The 22,751-nt window shown below is 35.5% G+C and overlaps 1 pseudogene; it reads right to left on the bottom strand.

Annotated features, from left to right (window-relative positions):
* The window catches only part of LOC109065224, a 31,515-nt pseudogene that overhangs the window by 6,817 nt on the left and 1,947 nt on the right, over positions 1 to 22,751 (bottom strand).

Genomic DNA, 22,751 nt, shown 5'->3' on the forward strand with positions numbered 1-22,751 from the left:
AAAGCAGGCTGCATCTGCTGTAATTACTAACTGAAAAATTTGATAACTTAACAGTATACTACATGACTTAAGATTTGTGGAGGGTTTTTTTCTCACTAGAGGAGTAGAAATTAATAGTAGGTCAAAAGTTCAACTGAATCATCCATTAGAGCAGCAGTTCTGATCACAATTAAAAACCTAACTCACTGGATTTTTTTTAATTCCTGCTGACAGCATATAAATAGAGAATCTTCCTCTGGCTTTACAATATGCTAGGTTGGTAAAAATGTGACAACATGTTAATAGGAAAAACTGTCAAATGAAATAAGCAGAGTTTTATAACATTAAAACTCCCCCCAAATGAAATAAGCAGAGTTTGATCATTTCAACTCTTCCTTAGGCTGTAGTGTGTAGAGAAAAACACTTCAACCTTCATCAAAACCCATCTGAACTCGAATCCCTACAGTGACGCCCACATTCACAAACGCCTTGTGCTAAACATTTGCATCATTTTATAAGGGTTTGGTCCTTCAACAACAGACTTGCTTCATGAGCAAACTTATGAATGTGAATATAATGATCATCTTAAACTACTCGCAAAAGTCTAAAAATGTAAGACAAACACTTGTAAGTCAAACACTTGGTATATACTAATTGAAGCTTTGAAACGTACATTTCAGCTTCTACTTAACAAGATGTGTATAAAAAGAAACAATCAGTAAGATCATGCAAACGTGATGCCATCCATACATAAACAAGTTTGGTAAAATAAAAATAAAAACATCATTCTCATAAATTACATTTCAACCAAGATCAATATAAAACAATAATTAAGCCTCATCCCATTAGCATCTATGACCACCATGCAAAGAGTGAGGTGTAACCATCATACCCACTGGCAAAAGTGGGCTTTAATAAATTACAAACACTGCAAAAAAAAAATTAAAAATACAAATAAATAACTCAGTATTTTTGGTGTTTTCCAGTTAAAATATAGAAATATCCTGAAAACAAAACACATTTACTGAATATAAAAATAATTTAATAATTTGATTAAGAATGATTTTTTTTGCAAGGAAGATGTCTACTTTGATGCGTTTAAAATAATGCATATGCCATGTGATCATTAAAGCTGTAATGGTGGTGGAAGGGTTAACCATTTCTGAATCAAGTGGATCAACATGAAAGATGTTCAGACATTTTTCCACACAAACAGCAATATATCAAGAGAGATATATTCAGTACACAACCCATGCATCTAGCCAATCAGAAGGAAGAAATGAATTAAGATGGGTGTGTCTTGTGAATCTAAATGAAAAGTGAAGAACCGATTTATGAAATTAATTAATTAAAAAAAAATCACAAATGGTGCTAGATTACAAAGACTACGATGAAGCAACAGCAGAAGGCATGCAGGAGAGTCTCAAAAAAAAAAAAAAAAAACACGGACTTGAAAGCTCCAAATGTACCATTAGTCGGATGCCTGGCATACGAGACAGAAAATCTCTTTACTGCCGGCATAGAGAGCAGCTCTGAGGAGATAAAAGAGGCATTCGGCATTACTCGTGTCACTGTGCCCCTCATGAGCTTTCACTTTTACTCAAAACTACCAGCATTTTTAATGCTCCCACCATCATGCAATCGTTTCTGTTCCTCATAAAGCCATCAATAACAAGCAGGTAAAAGTAACAGTGGGGCCAGATGTTGCCCTTGAATGTGGAGACTGAGAAACTCAAAAACAACAGATGGTCAAACTACCCAGCATTCTCTGTGCTACAGCGTCCTTTTGGATGCAGCATGACATGGCAGTATTTTGAGTGCTATTTCAAATGTCTTTCTCACACAAGGTAATCCTCTATATCGCAGAGACACAGCAACACCTTGTGGACAAAACTGTTAATGCCACTATGGAGTGAGAGGAGAAAGTTCTATTATAAACTATTATTATTATTAACAACAAATATTATTATAATCATAAATATCAAATATCAAATATAAATATAAAATAATAATAAATATTATAATACATAATTAATTTCAAAATGTAATTGAAATAGTGTATTTGATACTGAGAGAGAAATGCATGCGCTGCCATTGAATGCTGGAAATTAGAGTGCAATTTCCAATGAATGTTTTGAAAATAATCATAATATCAGAGTTATTCAATGAGTCTTTAGAGACTGCAGTAAAAGCAATAATTTGTGTTGCCATGGATATTATCCATCGCAAACCATCAAAACACATTTTTTAGAACTGTCGCAGGACACTAAAATGTTTCCCTTTTGCATAAAATAGCTTGCTCATTTGTGCAATTTAGCAAATTATGAAACAAATGTTTGTTTACTACATACACATGCAGCATGCAAATAAGCAGTCTGGAGGTAGCAAAGGTGACAAATGATTAGTTATAACATTATTCAGTAACCATGGCAACCTAATTTTCCTAAACGAGACCTTGATAAACAGCTAGGCACAAATGGTTTAGGAACAGCTCCTGTTGTGCGTAATGCCTTTATTTGTAATGACTAAAATTTCAAGAACATTTTAAATGAAGTATGCTGAAAAATACAGCCACTAGGATATAGTAGATAGTATACAAGAAGGGAATATTGAATATTGCTAGTGTGGTTGAGTGTCTATTAAGTAAAATGGGAATATCAGTAAGTTATTCAGAAGAATCGTTTGCTGGAATGTTGTAATGAAGTACGTCATAACCCTGTGTGTGTGTGTGTTTGGGACATACCGGTTTGAAAAGACAGATTCCTGAGTGAGGAGGGCTTTTTGCGGGGAACTCGAGCTAGGTCTTTCAGATTGGGGAAGGAGGCACTGAAGAGGCCTGCACACTGGGGGCCTGCGTGTGGGAGCGGAGGGAGACCGTGGGGTGCAGTGGTTGGGGGGGACGGTTAGTAGTGGTTAGTGAACATGCCGCTTCTCATTTGAAGAAGTTAAAAGGATAGTTCACCCCAAAATTAAATGATCTGTTCTAAAACATTTCTGAATTAAAATTGACATCTTATATTTCTTAGGGCATGAAGTCAAAAATACCAGGATAATACAACTGTCAAAAAAGATGACATGTTTTTAAAAAAAAAAATGTAGTTTAGCGTAATCTTTTATATATATTTTTTTCAGAATATTATTAAAATATTATAAATATTACTATAAATTATTTTTAATTTAATTTTATATTTTTTATAATATTTTTTTTATATTAATAAGTAAATATATTATTACATTAATTATATTATTATATTATAATAAATGTTAAAATATTATAATTATTCGAAAAAACAAATGAAGTCTGCATGCAAATGTAGATATTAACATAACAAGCTCATTTTAAATTAAAATACAACATTTTATTAATTAATAATTCATAATAGTTATAAAATATTTACCCTAAAAAATAACTACTAGGCTAACTTTGGAATGTGTTTGTTATTTCTCGATGGTTTATTTTTTTTCACAATTATTAAATTATTATTAAATAATTTTTTTTAAGTTTTTGTCTTCTTGGACACTATTACTTGTCACTGACCCATTTTTGACATTAATTTTTGGCTGAATTATCCCTATAAGCTCAATTCCAGGCATAGAGAGAAATTTTTTATATAGAAAACCCAGTTAAACTGCTGGGAACATAAATATATTTCCAGTGCAGGAGGGTGAAACACTGAGTGACACTAGAGGGCAGTACTGAAAAAACAGCACTTGTTTAAAAGCTCAAATTAAAGGCATGCCAGATGCAACATGCATGTTGTTAAAAAAAATCAGTGATCTACAAATCATGCTATAAAGCTTTAAGGGGTGGTCACACTGCACTTTTATTTTCATTGACTTCCATTCATACGCATGTGAATGCGCTAGACCGGAAACGCAAGCTCATGTGAAAAATGTAGGATCTTGCTGCGTTCCAAAGTTCAAATTTGGTGAACTCTGACCTGCGAATTCGCATCATGTGAAGATGTGTGACCAGGAGAAGATCGATACGTCACTGCGTGACCTCTCTGTACAGAAATTCAAAAATGTAGGAAGTGCTAATTTTAGCCATAGTGCAGCGTCCTATTTTATATAATACATCTTTAAAAGATTATAAAAATCAAATAAAAAAAACTGCATGGTTCGCAGTGTCAATGGAAACAGGAACAGATAGAGAGAGACAGAGTGGACACATTTTATCATTTATATTTATCTATTATATATATATATATATATATAGAGAGAGAGAGAGAGAGAGAGAGAGAGAGAGAGAGAGAAAAATATAATAAGATGCTTTCGACGCCGTTGCAAAGACACAGAACAAGGACATCGGAATCCATGTTGTGATAACTGAGGGGAAACCTTGGTGCCTGATGTTATATCCTGATCCCGCCCATATTTGCAGCAGTGTCCGAAAAAATTTTGCACGTTCAAATTGTAGTGTGACCACCCCTTTAGAAAACATTAGCCACAATCTCTAAAAATTATGCAACTCCGAGCCTACAAAACAGTGTTCATTGTTACCTCATAAATGTTCTTTGGAGATAGAAACAGTATAGACAAGAATAGCAGAGAAGGTCCTGCCAGCAGCCATATTTAGACCACTACTGGCAGCATGGACACATTTCCGATGCACTGGGTACAGCATGATTTAAATAAACTCGAGAAGGGTCCTTCACCTGTGTCATTGGCACTAAACAGAAACTAGCGCATTTAACGGTCAACAGGGACGGGTCATTTATGAGAGTTTGAGAGGTTTTTCCAATGAGACTGATGACAGGAGAGATCTGCTACATGAAAATAACAAAAATGAAATGTAATTCCCACCTAGCCCGCTGGGTTTGATCTCAGGTGACTGACAAGAAGACGACGGGAAGATCCGATACGCCAGTCCTCGAGAAGATGTGTTACTCTCTGAAAGAGCCTGCAAAGGCATACGGACAAATATATAAAAGGACAGACATATACACAAAACAGCAATGCTAATCGTTTTAGCGCAAACATTCTTTCTTTCTAAGTAAATTCAGCTTGTTATTCAGTTTTTAAATTAGACCAGCTTTTTTTTTATTTTTAGATGCCAAGAACCCCAAAGATGATGACCCCCTGTGATGGACTATAAGTGATATATTTTTATATACACACTACGATTCAAAGGTTCAAACATTCTAATATGTAAAAACAAAAAACTAAAAAGATAAAACTAAGTTATCTTTCACGTCTGATTGTGCCATTACTGTCAAAAACACACAATGTCCAGATATAATCACAGTTGGTTATGTCTAAAGTGAAAGTAAACAGAGAAACACGGATGTGTGCCTGTACACCAGATGCATGCAGGTCTTAAGGTGACAGCAGAATAATAGAACTAAACATGCTGCCGCTTGTCATTAAAGGGAAAGTTCACCCAAAAATTAAAATTTTGTCCTTATTTCCGCACTCCCATGTTGTCCCAAACCTATATTAATTACTTTCTTGTGCTGAACACAAAAGATTTTTTTGAAGAATGTGTGCAACCAAACAGTTGCTGGTCCCCATTGACAGGAGAAAAAATACTACAGAAGTCACTGGAGAACAGCAACTGTTTGGTTATATACATTCTTCAAAATAACTTTTATGTTCAATTGAAGAAAGAAACTCATTCACGTTTAAAACAAATGAGATGATGACAGAATTTTAATTTTTTTTATTGAACTATCCCTTTATTTGTTAATAAAACAACAAAGAACAAACACTCACTGCTCTTGACTGAAGAACTTTAATACAGTTGGTTTAACAAGAATCAATGTATAATTTATACTGTAAAGCAGTGGTTCCCAACCACGTTCCTGGAGGCCCCCCAACACTGCAGGTTTTCCATGTCTCCTTAATCAAACACACTTGATTCAGATCATCAGCTCATTAGTAGAGATTCCAACACCTGAATTGAGTGTGTAAGACAAAGGAGAGATGCAAAATGTTGGGGGGCCTCCAGGAACGAGGTTGGGAACCACTGCTGTAAAGTGTATAAAGAGTTTTTTTTATATATTTGTTCATTCAGTATCTTGAATGCTACTGCTAAATACATGTACTATACCTGAAAAACCAGCACTGTTTGTTTTATTTGTATCTTATGCGTAATTGTGTATCTTTGTTCTTATTTTTCAATTACAAAAGATAAAATAATGACAAAGAGATTTATCTTTGCCCACTTTGGCCTAAATGTCTGCCATGCTTTTTTATTTTATAATTTGTTACCTTGTAAGGCTTTGTTTTTAAAATAGGGAAACTTGCAGAATAGTAAAACCAACATGACTTTCCTGAAAAAAATCGTGATATATATTTTTGCCATATCACCCACCCCAATTACAATTGTCTTTACTGTCATTTTTTATCAATTTAAAGCATCCTTTGCTCGATGAACGTATAAATTTAAAAAAAAAAAAAAAATATATATATATATATATATATATATATATATATATATATATATATATATATATATATCTATATATATATATATATATATATATATATATATATATATATATCTATATATATTTCAGAACTCAAACATTTGAAACTGTTATACTATGTGAGAAAAATATTGTTTTATAATAAATGTTTTTGTAATTAAATATAATACTAATTGTTTCCAAAATTAAATAATTGCATTTTATACTGTCATTAAGGCAAATTGTTAAAATATCAAACATTTCACAGAATGCCACCAGAAACTCTTGGATCAGACTATATAGTCTTCACAAAACTCACTGTTATTTGCCTGCCGCAGTTAACATTGCACTATTACCACCACACTGTTGGCGGTAAAATGAATTTCATTTAAAGTAAATGTTTGAGTCCATTTTTTTTTGTTATGGCAGCGGTTAATGAAATAAAGAAAATTAAGGTCTACCAGAAGAGCCTATAGTACAGTACTGTACCTCCACAGATCCAGCCTTTCGGCTGCGTATGAGTGGCGACTTCCTCTGAATGTTGATAGGCTCAGTCAGTGCAGCTCTGTCAGGCTCGTCTTGGGAAAGGTCTTCAAGACTGCCTGGGTCTGTCTGCTTCTCGTGGTTCTGTTACATATGAAATGGGAATGTTGGGAGTGGTCCACCAATGCAATATTTCTTAGAAAGTTATATGTAAATTCCAAAGCTCAGCAGAGTAATGTGGTCTGAAATAAATATATATTTATAATTCTTGGGGCGAGTGAAACACAGACCTCTGAGGAGGCAGGCCGGAAGCCAAAACCCATTGGTGCATTATCCTCATCCTTGCACCCCTTCACCCCTGGACTAAAGTGCAACTCCACGTGGAAACGTTCCTCTGAGGAGGGGTCCTACAGACACACATATCAGCATATGAAAGAAGCATAGAAATTGAGTACAAAGAGCTGATGCCACATTTCATACCTTGTTATTGTCTTCATACAGCATAATAACAATCTGTGTCATATAGTTGAGTTCGGTTACAGCACTGAGGTAGTCCTTAGCCTGCTTCCACTGTTCATCTTTTTGCTCCTAAACAGACACAGATGAGATAAAAGAAGTAATAACCTGCATTAAACATGATCCAGGGCATAATGTGCATGTTTGATGATTGTTTACTCACATCTAACAGGCCTCCGTAGCGGAAGATGTTAAGAAGGGAGTGAACGTGGCTCTCACTGGTGAAATAGAGCCGGGTCCGAACGTGCCGACCCGGCGACATCACTCCCCGGGAGTACCTGAACCACCAGGAGGGATGAAATACACAACCTGATCACTCACAGGTTCTGAGTCTGCAGAGCTTCTACAACAATAGATGAAGCTGTATACCGCATGGTTGTGATGATAAAGTGGGAACTTTTAATTTTGTTAACAAAAACTGTTCACCATTTTTGTGCAAGTAAAATGGATAACAATTTAAAAAAAGGACAGAGTTAAGCGTAAGGGGTTGTGAGTAAAACAACCACAAAAAAGCATGTGGAATGTACTAATAGTAATTTAACACACTATATAGGATGTACAGTATAGTATGCAAAATGTGATTTAGCCTTAACTCTCTCAAAGAGTTTGGCGTTGCACCCCAGTATAGAGACTCACAGAGGATGCAGCTTGTTGACGGCCTCATCCTCATGTGTTCTCTGAAGATCCAGCTGAATCTTCTTGACCAGAGGCAGGCAGTAGGCACTGGCAATATCCAGCTTCTCCGCTTTAGTGATTCCATACTCCTGAAAGAGAGTGTGCATGCAGATAACAGCAAGATGAATAAGAATAAACAAGCACTATTAGCCGCATTTATCGATTCCACTACCTGTGGGATGATGATGTCCGCAAGTGCTCTGGACAGACGGAAAAGCTCCAGCGTGTCCTCCAGACCGAGAGAAGAATTGTGTTGGGTGTCATATTTGACACAGTCATAGATGTCCGGGATCTTACTGATGTCATAGCGCCCGTTTTTCATGCGGAAGTCACGCTCCAGTTTGGACCAGCGCTGCAGCATGAGCTCCAGAGTCTCGCTGTGGTATAGCTGCAGATCTGTGAAAATAAAAATTATATATATATATATATATAATACACACACACATATACACATTTTACACACACACTATATATATATAAAATGTTATATATTTACTTACTTTTTCATTTTTATTTTCACAGAAAATTTTTATATATTTATATATATATACTATATCTAAATAAAAATATTGCAATTATTTAAATATACAGTAAAATGAATAAACACATATATATCTTTAAACATTTTATAAAATGTATTTAACGTTTAAATATTTGGAGTTAAGCAATAACAATACTGCAAGCACTTAGGAAGCACTTCTAATATTCAGTATACTACTGCAAGTAAGAAGTCAAAGAACCTGCAGATTTGGGGTCTTCCAGCCTTTTACAGATCTGACAAGTAAGGCTTTTAATGAGTAAGAGGGTGTGAACTCCATCACAAGTCCTGACTGGATTGATAATTACCCCCATAGAGTTCACCAGAGATGAGCTGCCTGTTGGAGCCAATTAAAGAGACAGGACACATTTTAGGCTAGTTTAGATAGATTGAGATTATAAGACATTTTTTAAATAAGCAGTTGCAACTTGCTTCACCTTATTGTAATCCTCCTCACTAAATTCTTTGTTCTTCTGCATGATCTCATGTAATCGAGCTTTGACTCTCTGCTGGCAGTCAGTGAGAGAGTCGCTGTCACTGTCCAGCAGTCCGTTCATGTTGGCACTCTTCACCATCTGAACAAGGATTGGAGTCAACTCTCCTTCCAGTGCTAACAGACCCTGAATACAGCCACGGGAAATAAAAAAGAAAAAGAAATCAATACAAACAAATAAAAACAATAAAGAAAATCAACAAGAAAAATAGCACAATTTTGAACTCAGTAAATCTATTGCAGTTTACATCGATCTCATCTAAAAGCATTACGTAATATCAACATACCCCGCAGACAAAACCCAACAAACCTTTGCAAACGCCGCCGCAGTCATCTGCACACGACCCTCATCAGATGCATATTTTTTGAGGTCATGGCGGTAAGTGCTGTGTAAACGGAGAAGGCCACAACCAGGGAAGCCGGCATAGTCGCCTGCAAAAGCACAGAGAATCAGTCTTTGAAATAACAATTGCAAGAACAGAGCTCCTGATTTATGTGTATATCCTGAAGTTATAGGAACATGTATATTACACAACCACTGTTTACAAACCTACATACAATGTGCTGTATGACCATCTGGCTGAAGAATTTCTCCACAAAATTTGAAAAACCATGCGTTTCAATGCATCCACACTTGCATCTGGCAATATGGGTTTAGGTGCTTCTCACATGAGTGTTGCATTGCACTACAGTATATCAATTAGCAAAGAGGACTCTGATTTCAGATTCCAGAATGTCCATTTCAGAGAACAGATGAGTCCCCTAAAACAAACTACCGGTCCGTCCAGTTTTTAATATTTTTTTTCCATGTAAGCAAGTGTCAGATATTTAGCCATTAGGCTTTGAGCATTACTTTTTTAAGACAGTAACTTTGTAACAATTTTGAGATGTGCTTACAGTGTGCTTTATCTAGCTGGTTTTTGAATGCAAGAACATGTCCTGTTGTATATACAGTCTTACTGGAAAGTCCAGAAAAAGCCCAAAAGATAGGTAAATCATAATTTGGTAAACCATAATTAGATACTTCTAGATACATACAGTACATAAAAAAAAAAAAAAACATTAAAAAAGGTCACAATTATGACATTAAAAAGTCAACAGTTTATGCAAGAAAAATTATAACTTATGTAATAATTATGACAAAAAGTTGAAATTGATACAAAAAGTCATATTTATAAGATGAAAAAAAAAAATAAATCAGATTATTACATATTAAATCATATTTATGATTTAAAACTTTTACGTCTTTGTTATAATTTTCATTACCGCAGTAGTAGTAAAGTAACAGACATTGAAAATAATGACACAGTTTGTCAAAGAAAAATGTATGTGTAACACCAAATAAAAGTCACACAGTAAAAAATGTGTAGACTTTACCATTTTTCAAAATATCTATGCTGACAAAAATAAACCTGCTAAACATACTTGCTACTAGGGAATAAACTCATGAACTATGATATTTTATCTCAGTATTTCAAAGATGGACCAATGTCCATATCATGGAATCTTCCACACTATCCATGGCAAAAGCGAAGCATGTGGTGTCTTTCTGATTGGACTAGTTTAATGAGATGGATGTTTAAAGAATTAAAATGATGAATGGGGCAGACGATGCATTATCAACCCAATATCAAGACCACGCACAAATCCAAAATGTCTTCTTACCACAGTCAATAGGGGACTCACAGCCAATGGACCTGCAGCTGTCTAGTTAACAATTCAAGGTACAAGAACACCACATTAACCAGCTTTGCAAGATGCTGCTGATGCTGAAGCTAAGATGCTATGATGAGAGAAAATGGTTTGGTCTTAGTAAGTCTGTGAACTCTTGACATTTAATGAGTTACACTCAATTAGGTGCAAGTGTGCAAAATATGGACTCGAATTTGAGGTACAGGGGGAAGTGATGTAACTACAGAGGAGAGAATCCAAAGCATGACTAAAAAAAAATTTGTGCTGGCATACTGAAAGTTAAAGGTGCTACTTGAGGTCAAGTAAGTATTCATTCCTCCCCAGTCCCTGGACCCTACATGCTTTTGTATGCCAAGCCCACTGAACAAGCAGGTGGAAGGTTTCCTGCACAAAGCTATGAGCTTTGAAAAACTGCATCACTGCCCCACTAACTAAAAACAGACACAATATCTTGTCAAGGCATCCGATTTATGATGATCTCATGGCAAAGGGAGCAAAACAACTGTTCTTGTAAACAACTTAGGCTGGATCCACGAAAATCTTAAGACAAAAATTAAAGATAGAAAGAGCATGCTTTGTTGTGAGCAATAATAACAATAATATATAATTATTAAAATAACTTATTATTCATTATTATTGTAATATTTTATATTATTGTATAAGTTAAAGTACACACACACACATTTTTGGAATTAGATCTGAGGCTATTCTAACTGTAGGAGGATATTTTAATTATAAAATAACTTATTATTCATTATTATTCAGCTTTATTCTTATCAATATATAATTATTAAAATAACTTATTATTCATTATTATTCAGCTTTATTCTTATGGATGCTACATAAAACTGTCCCTGGAATTAATAAAGAAATCTAAGTGTCTGTATTATTTGCCCATTAATAAAACATACAGGAGCCCCAAAAAGTATACAGACACTTTAGCCACATTTAAAAAATGCCTGAATGTCATTGCATGAGATGCAGTTTATCAAAACAAGCTGTTTTCTTACTGTTAAGTGTGACTTCAGTTTCAAACTACTTTTTAGGGCCACTATTTTTATCCAGTTTATTAGGCCAGCTTTCTGGCTGGTGCAAGTGTTGAGTTATACCTTGTCCTCCAGGGTACATGCAGCGAAAGGCTCGTCCAAGCTCCTCAGCCTGAACTCTACCCGCTGGCGTCAGCTCACCACCCCACTTCAGCACGAGCAGCAGAGATGGACCCTCCTTCAGAACATCTGCCATAGACACAGGGAGGTCAAAAGTGACAACAGCAACAGCTAATTTGAGTCAACATACATACTGCACACATACCTTCCTCTTCACTGGATGCTTTGGGCTGCCCATTTGGCAGGTAGGTCAGCTGCACCTTCCTGTTGATCCCTGAGAAATGGCCATACCTGAAAGACAATACACGGGGCAGGGGACAAAAACATACCACCCCCTCTTAATGAGCATTCTCACACTGAACAACACAGATAGCACACATCAGACACAGCACTGGGCTCAAACCACTAGCAGGTGCTCTGTGGCCTCCATGTTTCTGGAAACATGTATCTGAGTGACCTTCCCAAGCTGGCAGGGGTTAACCTGTGCCATACCAGGACTGTCCCTACAGGAACGACAGGCTTTGGGAGGAATAAAGCATGGCATCCGCAACAGTGTCATGTTTATAGGTTACACAACACAGCAGAGACCAGGTCATTCTGGATCGCTGGATACTACAATTTAATGAAAAATGTATTAATGTATAATATCTTTAATATATGTTCAAAATGTGTTCAAAAGTCTAGAGCCGGTAAGACCTTTTTAAAGAAATTAATACTTTTATTTAGAAAGGATGCCTTAAATTGTGATTTAAAATGACAGTAGACATTTGAAAGACACATGAAAGCTATGACATCAGAATAAATAGCATTTTTTAAATACACTGCCCGTTCAAAAATAAAGTCACACACTCTAATATTTCGTTGGACTGCCTTTAGCTTTGATTATGACTCTGGACTCTGTGGTGGCCAATCCATAATGTGAAAATGATGTTGCATGCTCACTGAACCACTCTTTCACAATTTGAGCCAGATGAATCCTGGCATTGTCATCTTGGAATATGCCCGTGCCATCAGGGAAGAAAAAATTAATTGACGAAAAAACCTGGTCATTCAGTATATTCAGGTAGTCTGCTGACCTCATTATTTGGGCACATAACATAATCATCCATGCGGTAATTATCCAATGGGAGGATCTTAACTATTTACTTAGTTAAATCCAGGTGGTGACTTTTTTTTTTTTTTGTTTTTTTTTTTACAGGATGGGCAGTGTATATTAAAATAGAACACAGCTATTTTAAATTGTAACAAAATCTCACATATTACTGTTTTTACTTTATTTTTGATCAAATATATTCAACCTATATTCAACATAAGAGACTTCTTTCCAAAAAAATTTAATAATCTTACCAACCCCAAACTTTCGAAAGGATAGAGTAAATATTTAGGGAACAATAAATAACCAGAAACTGAAGCAAAAAATAATTTTGACATGATTTCTTTTCAGTCCAACCTTTTTTCAAGGTTTTCAGGTGTAGACAAAGGATGCACAATATATCAGTACCATATCGGTTGTCAGTCTAATTTATTGGTATATGTTAATATATAATATACATTATTGATTATTATTATTTTATATTATTATTGTTTAAACAATGTTAAATAATATAATAGTAATATTTATTTAAAAAAAAAAAAACAAATCAAATAAATTAAATAAATCAAAACAAAATATATATAAAAACAAAACACATCTCATTAATATCAGCCAGAATTGTAATATCAGTGTATCCATAGTTTAGAATATTTCTAGTTTGATACAACTTTGTTTAAACCTGGTCTAAAGGTTGTTCTTCATCTCATTGAACCACAGAACTCACAGAAACTGACTCTGGAGTGAACTTGCTCTGCTGCGTTATGTTTAATCATCCCAAAGCAAAGCACTTCCCCCCAGGCACCTGTTTCTTAGTAAATCTATGACCCCGAACAACCGATAATGTGTTGATTAGGTGCCTCATTTAATCAACTCGGTGAGAGGGGTCTGGAGGAAGTGAGGGATCGTGAGAGATTAGAAACAATATCAAAATGGCATGCAGATGCCACACAGAATTGCAAAAGGGTTTCATTTCCAAGGTATGGTCAATTTTGGAGCCCTCATTAATGTGTCAGTAATTTGGAGAAGATCTCGGGTTAAAAGAGACAGGGGATTAAAGGCTGCGCACTGATTATCATTCAGGCTGGATTCCCTTTGGAGAGAACAGCCAGGACACAAGAGGGACACAAAGAGAGGAGAAGAGAGAGAAAAAGGAATGAAGTTAAGAAACTGATCCATATGAGGACACCTAAGGAAGCAAATGAGTCAACGTCACACTCAAGTCAGTTCAGTTCCATACATTCAGCTGTTCATGAAATATCAGGTTTAGCATCCATGATTCTTAATATATAATATGCAGTGTAGGTTTTTGACACTAAATCTCACAACTAAATATCACACTCACAACTATTCCACAAACAATAAATCAAACAAAACCTCAAACATAAAATTAACAGACACAACTATTAATAAACAATTATCGGACCAGACAACTATTAGAATTTTTTTTTTATTTCATTTTGTCGGTAGCGGTCGATATTGGATATCTAATTGTATATGCTCATTTCCACTTTTTTTTTCATTTTGACTTATGGACAAATAAAGTTAATCTACGTATAAAAAACTAATAATTAAAAATAACACTGTTGAATGTAATCTTCAGCAAATCTCAAATTGAATATCCATTCATGTTGTACAGTACATTATAATGTGGTGATGCCTTCTATTTTTAATCTAATTATATTTCAAAACAGTACAGAATTTGAATCGGGTATTGACTGTAACATGAACAATTAATTATCTGCTTCTCTGTACTGAGCAAAATTTAAATAGATACATATCTAGTTACAAGATGTGAAAAGAGAAGTGAGAATTTTCAGAGGCGTAAACAGTAGACAGAAGGAATCCAACATGTTTTAGAAATGATCGAGATGAGATGATGGTGTGTGTACAGTAGCTTTTCATAAACTCACAGGGATGGAAACAGAGGGTTTGGTATCACACCTATTGAGAAACTTGTGACTTACTTACATACTCCAGAACCGTCTTCAGTTGTTCTAGTTTGGATTTCTTCTCCTCAATCTCACAATCATTATGTAGGACCAGTTCTGCCAACAGCTGACGAGCAATATCCAGCACTTCCTGTAAAACATCAAATAAAGTGTTCAGGTTTTCATAATGATGTGCAAATTACAACTGCACTGTCACAGATAAGTACATGCACAGATCAATGGGCCGAAGCCTAAATCAACCGTCAACATGGATCATTTTTACACGTGCATGACACGCCGATGAGTCTCATGGCTGCAGCATTCCAGACATAACACTACATCTGTCTTAAAAAAAAAAAAAAAAAAAAAAAAAAAAAAAAAAAAAACCAACAAAATGACAGCTCAATCCTATTTGACCTTTGACCCTGTGGTTCAAATTCCTGGCCTTATACGAAGTAAATCATATGGATGGAGGCAAACCTGTTATGAAACTGAAATATTATGTCAGTTCTTGCACCAACAAAACAAGCAGCACTTGTTATAAAAATAAATGAACCACACAGATCACTTGTACTTCAAAATAAACACACCTGGAGCTGTTTTGGTTTCTTCAGCTTGAGTTTTCCGGTCTTATAGCCACCATATTTCTCAAATAAATCAAAAAACCTGAGAGAAATGGAAATAACCAGAAGATAAAATACTTCAAACATATAAACAACTTTGACCCAGCCCCCATGCGACAACCACATTAAATACAGAAGTGAATCCTATAAAATGATCATTCAGTACAATTCTGTTTTAATTAATTAACTTTGACCACTTAAGTTTAACTTAAAGCAGCCTATTAGAACTTGTCACTTACAGGGCGTTCCTGACCTCCATCTTCATCTTCTGTTTGGGCGTACGGTCGCCATGGCGAATTACAGCAATAACACAACGGAGCTCCATTTCAGACAAGAAATTACATATTCAAAAGCAACAACACTCATAGTAAGCATTTAATTCTACCTCATAAACCCAGAATCCACAATAAAAACCTAAGAGACAGTGAAATGCATTCTTAGAACAATAATGATACACCCACATGGTTCCTGAGGTAGTTGGGACGATAGGGATGTCCTCTGCTTCCATGGGGATCGACCAGGGAATGTGAACTGAGGAGCCAGCTCTCGCATCACCATGTTCCTGAAGGAAAGACATCAAATGTGAGCTAAAATATCTAGAAATGACCTTTTAAGATAGGAATGAATACATCTGTGCTGATTAATGACACTATTGCTTTCTGTAGAGCTGCTTTAGTTGAACTGAGTTTGCTCGTTTACAAATAAACTTTGCAACATTTACCCAGTTTACTAATGAAATAAATTGAATCAACATTGGACTAAACTGAAGTGGATAATGACACGATTGTCTTTTTAGAGCAGCTTTAAAGCTGCAATTGTATTCGTTTCATTGTTAAAGAACTTTGCAACATTAATACAGTTATTTACTTGTTTGTTACTGCTAAGCTGATTTGAAACAACCTGTATTGTAGTAAGCACTATATAAAAAAAAATAAATAAAAAACTTGCTGTTTTGCTTGTCTTCTCTGGGTTAAGCTGGTCTTAGCTCCCAGCCTGCCAAGTATTTAGCTAGTTTAGCTTGGTGGTCAGCTAACAAATTAAGATGTTTTTTTCAGAAGAGATGTATTTTATTTTTCAATAAAACTGAATGTTAGTTTGATGAGCACGTGTTGAATTTTAAAGAAAAGGATTTGATATTACACTGGGAAAAAAATGGTCTATGATTAATTTGAAACAATTTCCACTCAGAAATTGCAAATAAATTTTACACATAACTACATCAAAAAAGAATCAAATTTAATTATTGTGAAATTTTGAAGTAAAAAGACTGAAATAATATTTTCTTTTCAAATGTACTCCAAAAATCTGTTTTATTTACAACTTTAAAAAAGGTGTTACACTGTATGTGGTTATGTAGTAAAAATTGCATGATGATGAGATTTTTGAGAGTTACCACAGACAACAAGACAGCAACACGGCCTCACCTACCCCAGGACTTTGGCACAATCATTCATAGTACTTCATGGAGTTCTTTACACAGCTGAAGCCATTAACGTCACAAAAAAAAGAGTGACCATTTGCTCGGAGGAGGTCAAAACCGCAGACTGTTTGCTGGGGTTGGAAAGATGTTATGAGACAAAAAACACCTTCATTATCACAACAAACAACAAAACAAAACACTTTGTGTTTTTCTTTTGTGAGGCTCACCTTAAATGCAAGACACACTTTTCTGGCCACAAGCTTCTCCATTGCGGTGAGCATCACAGGATAGCGGATCTCCTTCCCCTCACTGTCTCTCTCCACTTTCCCATCCAGAGCAGGAGACTTCCGGGCTTCGGCGTGGGCATAATCAGGTCCTACTGTATAAACCTACAACATCCATCAGGAATAAACAAACTATCCAGCCACTACATACAGCAGAGTCTTAACATGCATATGTACCTTAACATCTGTGCCATCTGTGGCCATGAACTCCTCGTAGATGTAAGATCCAGTCTTACGAACCGTACTTTCAGGAGAATACACACTGCTCCGACTGCCAATCTATAGGATGGACAGTATGAGCTCCAAACCAAACAATTCTGAAGTTATTACTAGTTATCAGTACTGTACCTTTCTAAAGAGACGCTGGCTGCCACCGCCGGCTGAGGTTGGGTAATAGATGTAGACATTGTGGTCCTCGGCGGAGACAGGCTTCTCCACAAAGGGTTTGTGAAACACTTCCCCGTTCACTTCCACATGGTCCTCGCTCTCCACCAGGTTACATTCTGATGTCACAAAATGTCACAATCTTTCACAATACAGAGGGTATTTATGTATACACTATGAGGAACTTCAAGGAACAATTCACCCAATCAAATAAAACAGCATCCAGGTTTGAAAGATTTTTTAATTGCGATTTCTCTTATAGAAATTGCAATTGTTTGTAGGGCTACACAGTATGGTTTAGTTGTTGTAGTGATTCCTATTATTATGAAATTAAAATATTAAACAAAATAAGAAATATTACAACTACAAAAGGAGTATTTATAATAATAATAAACAACAGTTGTATTTTAAAAGTACAGCTGTAAAATGACAACATTAATAGCTGCCTTGATTTTCTTTATTTTCAAATGTTAAAATCTGCAAGTTTTATTTTTACATGAAAAACCGCAAGGGAGCCATTAAAGCTTTTCTTTTGTTGAAAATGTCTGTTGCCAGGGTTATAAGTGCTCCTCATTACAACTTTGGGAATGTTTCCAAATGCCACCTAAACTAAACATGCAAAGACGGAGTTATCATCATTAACTAAAACTAAAACAATAAAAAAGGAATTAAAATAAGACATAAATACATTTATTTACAACTTATTTTATTTTAGCTACATTGCTCATTTTCATTTAGTTTAGGATGAAGTACTAAAATAAAAAACTAAAACTAAAGCTACTGTAAATAAAAATTATATTAGTATATCAATGACACTAAAAAAGCACAGAGCTTTTATGAGACACTGAAAACAACAGGATCATGAGCTGCTCGCTTGTAAATGAACAGTGGCCACGCTTCACTCTGAAGGATACAGAAAAATTATTCAAAGTTATGACGAAGGTAATAATCTTTACCCTCTGGTCTGTCGGGGTCCCCCCCCGGTTCAACACTGCATAGCGTGGAAGGTCAATGCCCTCTTCCTGTAGAATCCTGTACACTTCCCTCCTAAAGCCGTGAGCATAGAGTTATATGTCCCAGTCAACTCTCATAACAGGGTTTGCTTGTCAGAATATTTTAGAGAATGATATGCCACACCTGTCTTGAATGAAATACTGCATGTTGAGGTCGTTGATATGGAGGTGGTTTCTTAGTTTTGCATAATTTACTGCTTTGTCAAGGGGAAATCCTTCAAGACAAGAAAAAAATATTGTATCCATTTGCATCAATTAAATCAATCAATCATAATTTGGGGTTGTCAGATTTTGATTTGATTTTATTTTTTTGTTGTCTTTTGCTTACCAAGGTTGCATTTATTGATATCAAAGTACAGTAAAAAAACGGTAATATGGTTAAAAATTATTACAATTTAAAATAAACTTTTTTCTATTTTAATAGAATTTTAAATGTGTAATTCATTACTGGTTTGAAGGCAGCATTAAAGGGGTCATATGACATTCCTAAAAAGAACATTATTTTGTGTAATTTTGGTGTAATGCAATGTGTTTATGTGGTTTAAGGTTCAAAAAAACACATTATGTTCCACATACTGTACATTATTGTTTCTCCATTCATGGCTGAATGCCTCAAGCATGTGACAGAAATGTTAAGCCCCTTAACATACTGTGATGCCGTCTCCGGCACTACGAGACTAAACCAATAACACCCATTATAAACGAGGCATTTGTTGCGTCCAGTGGGGACATAATTACTGATTATAATGACTTATACTGTCTTACATATGCGTTTGCGTTGCATCACGCTGCGTAAACATAAAACGTGGTCTGCATTTGTGATCAGAGAAACGACAAACAACAAGCGCTACTCTACACTGCTCAAAACACGTGTTTGAATCATCAGTGACAAATCCTTTACACATGAAAACGTACTTACAGACTGTGAGTCAGAAGCGCCAGACTGTCCTTACAAAGATGGAACTGTCTCACTTTATAGAAACAGACACTGACGAACAGACAAAGTAGTTTCGCTTTCACAACGAAACACAGCATCTCCACAACATGGCGGCGGCGACAACAGCGAGAATAAAAGTTACGCCTTCTTTCTTTGCATGAACATTTGTGTGGCGTTATGTAAATCTTCCCACATCGTGATGTAGACATATGGGGCGTGTTAGAACGAGCCGTTTTTAAGACTTCGTGGTCGACTCTTAACTATTATAAAGAATATCTCTTTGGATTTGAGACTTTAGTCTTTGCAGCTTTCACAGATCTTCTTTATTCACCAAGAGCTTGTAACACTCCAAAGAGAAAGGAAAACTTGAAATCGCATCATATGACCCCTTTAATAATACTGAGACAATATGTCACATTGAGATTTCAAGCTGATTGTATGTGAAACTGTGTGTGATGTCAGATACCTTTGGAATGGAAGGAAATGAGGCAGTCACACAACGGCCACTTCTCCACCGGTTCATTGAGTATAACTTCCTCTGGAAAAACGTCCACGGTGATGTACTCAAACTTACAGAGTCTCTCCAGAATCTCAGTCATTGGTTTGGATGTCGATTTCTTCATCATGGAGCAGATCCCCACCACAATCTGACGCTTTGACTAATAGAAGAAGATAGCATATTGGCATCACTTATAAAATGTAAAAAAAAAAAAAAAAATTAAAAAAAATCAATTAATGAAACCTTTTCTGTACCTGATCCTCTTCCTCATCCTCCCCATAATGTCCTGAGATGCTTCTCATGTCTCCCTCATCCAGCTCTCTGCTCTCACCACCCTCCCTTCCAATCAGGAGCCGGGGAAGTCCACGGTTGCACATCCCCTGTCCACTTGACTTCGACATTTCTGTCGAGTCTCTGTCAAACAACCAAATTCCCAGCACACCATCTCGTGCTGATGCTCAGTGGTGGAAACATTACATAGATGAGGTGTGTAATCCAATCAGATGAGGGTCCAGAAGTGACTTCAATGACAGTGTGTTTAATCCTTACAAATTTGGTGTCATCCTTCCAAAACCAGGAACATGTTATGAGTTCACCTTGATTAATTTTTCTCACAATATTCCTTACTGTTCTTACCTGCAATAAAGAGCCAACACGCAATATATAAGAAATTAATACCTTTGTAAGTATGCATTAAATTGATCAAAAGTGACAGTACAGACACTTACAAGATTTCAAATGCTGTCCTTTCAAACTTTTAATTCATCAAAGAGTATTGTTTATACATAAATATTGTGTCTAGAGCAGCAAATCAGCATATTAGAATGATTTCTGAAGGATCATGTGACACTGAAGACTGGAGTGATGATGCTGAAAATTCAGCTTTACCATCACAGGAATAAATTACATTTTAAAATATTTTAAATAGAAAAGAGTTATTTAAAAAATTGTAGTAGTATTTCACAATATTAAAGTTTCGTACTGTATTTTTGATCAAATAAATGCAAGCCTTGGTGAGCATGACAGACGTTTTTTATTCTTCTTCTTTTAAAATAAATAAATAAATAAATCTTACCAACAACAAACATTTGAACAGTAGTGTAAATGTAAACAGTGTAAAACATTGTAAATGTATTCCGGAAGCATCATTAAACACCTTTGCAATTTGAACCTTATTTTATGCATATTTTACTTAATTCAGGAATCATGAACAAACAATAGAAACACAATTTAAAGCATTCATTGGTTTAGGATAACGATAATTCATAGACCATATATGTGCATTGTTCATTTTCGTTAATGTTAATCTTGATAAAACAAATTTTTATTTCCTAACATAACAAGTACTGTAGCTAAAACCTTACCTTAACCAAGATTAATAATTGCTGAAAAATTGCTGTTCAATATTATTAAATGTTAAGCTATTGCGTTAACTACATTATGTTTACATATATTACCTTATTCTAAAGTGTTACCACATTCTTTGTACCACATTCATTCATTTTGCAGATGTTTTAAAATAATGGTAATAATACTAATAAAAATCCTACAACATATAAACAAGTCTTACAGTTACACTAAGCCTATATTTTCCAAAGTCATGTCATCTCTTCCAATATGCTGACTGCTAGGGAAAGCACGCAGCACTAGATACAGTATATATATGCGGTTTCATATCACATTTCCATACCCATGCTGATACAGGTCATGCTAGCTATATTTCTCTAAGCAGCAAACACGGCACTGCTGCTTAATCCAAACTCTCCCAGGGCTACTTTTACACAATGTCTGAACTCCCATCAAGACGTTCAGATATGGAATTTGCTATGCGGTTTGTAAGAATACTACAAACTACAAATAGCAAAACAGTTTGCATGTGATCAAGGGCCCAATAATAGCCATGGGCCCTTGGCAGAGGTGAATCTGGGGGAGGGGTGAGAACTTGGATCAAATGCTGAGGTCTACGGTATCCAAAGATAACTCTTCACGCTGTGGATGTGTTGACAGGGAACATTAATTTAAGAGGAAGCCGTCTACAGTGACCCAGGGTCAGGAAAAACACACACACACACACACACACCACACAGAGATAAACAAAAACTCATAAATAAATGCTACTATCGCTTACAGCTAAAGCCACAAAGCAACCAGAGTTCAACATCCCTACAAGATAAGAACATATGTCTTTTTAGTGCTTTTTGAACATCTTAATCGCACATGGATCAGAAACTCATTGCCTTCTTCTGCAGGGCCTCTCCTGTGTTGTGCAATCTTGTGTTAAGCAAACATGCCAAAGTAAGTATGTCCAAATATGTAACATTCAACATGCACTATGTAAATGTCTATCATGTTTATTAATTTTTCAGCCTTAAATGGACAGATTTCTTTATGTTTATGTCTATACAGCTATACAGTCTATACATTTTTGGAATTGCAAAAAACATCTGAACACACCCTCCTTCTGCTATTGGTCAAAAAAAGATAGCTCCGCCCTAAAGTCATGCAATTGGTCAAGCCGACATTACTGGGCCGGAATTTTATTTTTTTATCGACTCTCTTGTTATTTCAAACTTGAATGCATTTCTTTATTCTGCGTAACACAAAAATATATTAGAATAATTTAGAAAAATGTCTGGGTTTTTTTGTTTGTTTGTTTGTTTTGCCCATATAATAAAAGT

Source organism: Cyprinus carpio, chromosome A25 (genome assembly GCF_018340385.1).
Source record: "Cyprinus carpio isolate SPL01 chromosome A25, ASM1834038v1, whole genome shotgun sequence".
NCBI classification, from domain to species: Eukaryota; Metazoa; Chordata; class Actinopteri; order Cypriniformes; family Cyprinidae; genus Cyprinus; species Cyprinus carpio.